Below are 5,166 nucleotides of genomic sequence, written 5' to 3'. Positions count from 1 at the left end.
TCTGTTATCAGAACCAGGATCAGAGGTGGGCGGAGCATCTGTTAACAGAACCAGGCTCAGAGGTGGGCGGGGCATCTGTTGTCAGCACCAGGATCAGAGGTGGGCGGAGCATCTGTTAACAGAACCAGGATCAGGGGTGGGCGGAGCATCTGTTAACAGAACCAGGCTCAGAGGTGGGCGGAGCATCTGTTAACAGAGCCAGGATCGGGGGTGGGCGGAGCATCTGTTAACAGAACCAGGATCAGAGGTGGGCGGAGCATCTGTTAACAGAGCCAGGATCAGGGGTGGGCGGAGCATCTGTTAACAGAACCAGGCTCAGAGGTGGAGCACATCTGTTAACAGAACCAGGATCAGAGGTGGGCAGAGCATCTGTTAACAGAACCAGGATCAGAGGTGGGCGGAGCATCTGCCTCGACCGGTTGGAGGTAAGAGGAGAGCAGAGAGAGAAAAGGACAGCATAGAGATAGAAGAGAAGAACTGTTGGTGGAGACGACAAGCACAGAGCAGAGACATGCAGCTCCATGACGGGACATCTGGAAAAGAAAGAACAGAAACTACACGAGTGAAGGAACTGAATGGAGACAACAGATAATAAGAAGAAACTATGGGAGAGAAGAAGATGGTGAGGTATGAGTCAGTTAAAGAGTAGGAGGAAAGAAAAGAAGCTCAGCATGTAACGAGGTCCTCCAGCAGCCTCGGCCTATAACAGCATAACTAAGGGTTGGTTCAGGCCTACCTGAGCCAGCCCTAACTATAGGCTTTATCAAGAAGGAACATTTTGAGTCTAATCTTAAAGCTAGAGAGGGTTTCTGACCCTCCAACACAAACTGGGAGCTGGTTCCACAGGGGAGGAGCCTGAACACTGAAGCTCCGCCTCCCATTCAACTTCTGGAAACTCTAGGAACCACAAGTAGACCAGCGTACTGAGAGAGAAGATCTCTGCTAGGATTATATGGTTCTATAAGATCTCTAAGATATGATGGAGCCTGGTCATGTAGAGCTTTGTAAGTCATCAAGAGAATTTTAAATTCTATTCTTGATTTCACAGGAAGCCAGTGAAGAGAAGCTAAAACTGGAGAAATATGATCTCTCTTGCTAAATCCCGTCAGTACTCTTGCTGCAGCATTTTGGATCAGCTGCAGGTTTTTAATGAGTAATTTGGACATCCTAACAACAAGGAATTACAATAATCTAGTCTAGAAGTAACAAATGCATGAATGAGTTTTTCTGCATCATGCTGAGGAAGGATTTTCCTGATTTTATTAATATTACGTAGATGAAAGAAGGCAGTTCTGGAGATTTGCTTTATCTGGTGTCTAAAGGACAAATCCTCATCAAAGATGACTCCAAGGTTCCTCACAGTTTTGCTGGAGGCCAAGACAACGTCATCGAGAGTAACTAAGTGATTACAGAAAGAGTTTCTGAGGTGTTTAGGACCAAGTACAAGAACTTCTGTTTTGTCTGAATTTAGAAGCAGGAAGTTTTTGGTCATCCAGGCCTTTATGTCTTTTAGACAGGCTTCAAGTTTTACTAACTGATTAGTTTCATCTGGTTTTATAGAAAGATATAGCTGAGTGTCATCTGCATAACAATGGAAGTTGATGCAGTGCTTCCTGATGACATCTCCTAATGGAAGCATGTACAAAGTAAAAAGTATTGGGCCTAACACTGAGTCTTGTGGAACTCCATAACTAACTCTTGTTTGTCTGGAAGACTCATTGTTGACATGGACAAACTGGAATCTATCTGATAAGTAGGATTTGAACCAGTCTAATGCAGTTCCTTTAATCCTCGTAACGTCTTCTAATCTCTGTAATAAGATCTTATGATCAATCGTATCAAAAGCAGCACTGAGGTCCAGAAGAACAAATACAGAGACGAGTCCATTATCTTCTGGTCATGTAGGGCTTTGTAAGTCATCATACTTCTCTCCGTTACTTTCAGCTGGCGATGTGTGTGATGCTGTGCAGACAGGAAACATCTCTCTGTTAGCTCAAGTCAGGTGTAACAGTCGGCAGCGAGAGGTGCTGCAACGATTAACAATAATTAGTAATCAAAGATCCACGATCAGCCTATCAGGTGTTTCACCCGGGCAGCTCCTGGTGTGTAGTCCGACACAGATCTATAACTAGGGTTATTTTAATTATGTTGTGTACTGGCAATGACAAACAGCTTATTTAGAACTCAGCAGGGAGAGCGAGGAAGAATATAGCAGATAAACAAGGAGCGATTCTAGCTGGCACATTAAATATCCCACTAATATCTTCTGTCTGGATTCCATTTTTAAAAGCTCATGAACAGGAATAATAAGGCTTTTTCTCGTGGGACACTGGCTGTAGTTTCTGTGTGGCTACTGCTGCCTTATTATTTTCAGGCAGGCAGACAAAAAGAGAAGTGAGCAGATAAACAGCAGGAAACGGTGAGTCTGGCTCTGATGAACACGCTGGCTGAGTGTGAGATTCTTTTATCGGCACGCTGTTGTTCTTCACCTGCAACTCAACTCACCTGGAACATGTCTGTGCTGCAACGGATAAAACACAGATAAAACCTTCCATTGGTTTTCTCCACTCGAATGTTGTTTTCAGACCAAATGTGAAGCACATTTTTCCCGCGGAGCGATTACATACAACTTTAATGCAAAGACGCAAATGTCTGTGAATTCGTCTCCGCCTGAGTTGAAAATATTGAACTTGAGCGGCCGTTCTCACGCGAGTAACGCCAGGTGAACATTCGTGTCGCATTCAGTTTAAACACAACACACAGGAAGAGTTCTTCCCTGTAAACTAATTGCACTTAAAGGACAGCTTGTCAATAAGCACATGACTGTCTGTGCATGGAAACCTTTAGATAACCAAAGCTGGTCCAAACCCACATTATGAACCAAACTTATTGCTGAATTTAAGCCATTTTCTGCTTCTCATACTAATTTAAATGCATGCTTTGGAAATACTTTAGTTTTGGTCTTTCCTGATTTAATGAACATTTAACGATGCTCCCTCTTTGCCAGTTGTTGTTTTATTTCATCCATTACTGTCTGCTAGCTTGCCAGGTTAATGCAACTCACCGGGCAGGTTTCTTTTCTTTCACTTCCTGCTTCTCAGTATTTGCGTTCCTGTTCCTGCAACACAAGACACATGTTTTCACAAACAAATGAGCATGAGAAAGATAGAAGAAAATTTGTGTTAGTAACATACGTCCAAAAAGAATTGAACCTGAGCATGAAGATTCTGGTATGAAAACAGTCGTTGGAAAGGTTGGACACAAACCTCATCCACCCAGTTCGGTTGATCTGCACGTTCAGTCCGTTGGTTGGTTTATTAAACTCCTGTCTGAAGGCAAGTTCGAAGCAGAGACGATGTGTTTGCCAAACATTTAACTGTGTGCAGGCCAGAGAAGAAATCAGCTGTTCAAACATCCAAAATCTAGTTTGTTCATAATTTGTTCATTGTTTCCACAGATTATGTTGCTTTCCTGAAGTGCAGAAAGAAATACTTCCACAAAGAAAAGAAACAACTCTGCAATGTTGATTTATTTAACTCAGGTCGCTGAAGCTTCATTTGAACTTCCAACAAACTGTGGAACATTTTGAACTTTAATATATAATATGACGCGTCTAGTTTTGGTTGAGTTTATATTTGCTGAGTATATTATATTATATTACTGTCATTTGTAAACATAAGTATTCAATCAGTACTGGATGTGAATGTGCTACAAACTTCAACAGTTTGTTCATTTGTATTATTTGCCTTTCAGATTATCTTTAATCCATTTATCTATCAAAATACATGTATTTATGCAGGGTTTTCTAAATGCATCTTTACTGTTTACATCTCAAATAAAACTGAGTTTGAAAGAATATTCAAACAAACCAAGAAATGCAGAATTATATGTTTATTTGTTTGTTTGTTTGTTTTTATTGCTTTTTACAGGGAAGGATCACAGTGAATAAATAGCAAACGCTTAAACGAGTGCAGTATAATGCATGTATATGTCTTTAATAATCCAGGGCACATCGGAGGCAGCATCCCCTGCAGTCGACTCCTCACTGCAGCTACTCCCCCCGCCCCCACCCCTTACCCCATCAGCTGCTCCCCCCTCACCCCTTCCTCCTCCCCAACCGGAGCAGCGTGTCTGGATCACACACGCAAAAACGCTATCTTCAATGCTGCAGGTGCCGAGAAACTCTACAAAACATGATACACACACACACACACACACACACACACACACACACACACACACACACACACACACACACACACACACAAACACACTGCTTTGAGGCGTTGATGTGAGCGGTATGTTTTCAGCTTTTCTTTCGTTGTCAGGAATATAGAGATGAGTAACGCAGGAGCTCCGTGTAGCCAGGCCGTTCATTTATAGACTCGGCTGGCCTCCTCCTCTGCCTGCTCCACTCCGTCTCCATTAAGGATGGAAGTCGATCGGGAGGTCACTGAATTTCTCCGACTCCGGTTATCTTTGGTTTCCAATGATTTTTTTCTCTCTCTCTCTCTGTTTAATGAGACCAGGACCATATAGAAAGGCAGGGAAATAAAAACATAGAAAAGAACTTTAAAGCAGGAGGTCAATGAATTTTTTTTGTTTGTTTTTTTGTTATCTAGCAATTAAAAAAAAAATATGGGCACGTCAGAAGCAATGTTACATGAAGCATAAATAAATTACTCTTTTTTCTTTATTATACATATTTCTCCCTAATTTGTTTTCATTTTGTGTCAGATTTTTTTTTTTTTACAAAATCGAAGCGCTGCAGTGACTCGTCAGTTGATATAATTCCAAGCAGTTGTCTGCTTCTGCCACCTACTGGAGCCAACGAGCTATTGCAAAGCCTCTTCAATTTTAAAGTCCTTTGTATTTGTGTAAATGCATTTCTTTTTAATGTTTCCATAAATCTTTTTACAGTCACCTTTTGGGGATCCAAACATAACATAAAGAAAGTTTCATTATGTAAAACATCAAGGTTTTTTTTTTTGCATTAGGTCTGGTTTAGTGAAAAAATAAAGTTAGGTTTACGGTAAGATTGGGAAAATTAGGTAAAAAGGTATTTATATCTGAGATCAGCTGAACTAAGCCACCTGCTGTTATGTGTTTAGAAAATTAGGAAAATTCTAGATAAACAGAAACATCAGGTCCCATTAGTGAACAAAC

The 5,166-nt window shown here is 41.3% G+C and overlaps 1 long non-coding RNA gene across 1 annotated transcript; it reads right to left on the bottom strand.

Annotated features, from left to right (window-relative positions):
• Positions 1-434: 434 nt before the first annotated feature.
• Positions 435-4,388, bottom strand: LOC138626620 (uncharacterized). The gene is made up of 3 exons (XR_011311308.1): positions 4,271-4,388; positions 3,065-3,118; positions 435-533 (listed from the first exon to the last, which is right to left on the bottom strand). It is a non-coding gene; the product is annotated as an uncharacterized lncRNA (long non-coding RNA).
• Between the last annotated feature and the right edge of the window lie 778 nt (positions 4,389-5,166).

The sequence above is a fragment of the Brachyistius frenatus genome, unplaced genomic scaffold (genome assembly GCF_029030835.1).
Source record: "Brachyistius frenatus isolate BFR_SWC_R1_liver_20210118 unplaced genomic scaffold, ASM2903083v1 Contig_75, whole genome shotgun sequence".
NCBI lineage: Eukaryota > Metazoa > Chordata > Actinopteri > Embiotocidae > Brachyistius > Brachyistius frenatus.
This window is presented reverse-complemented; position numbering and strand designations above follow the sequence as displayed.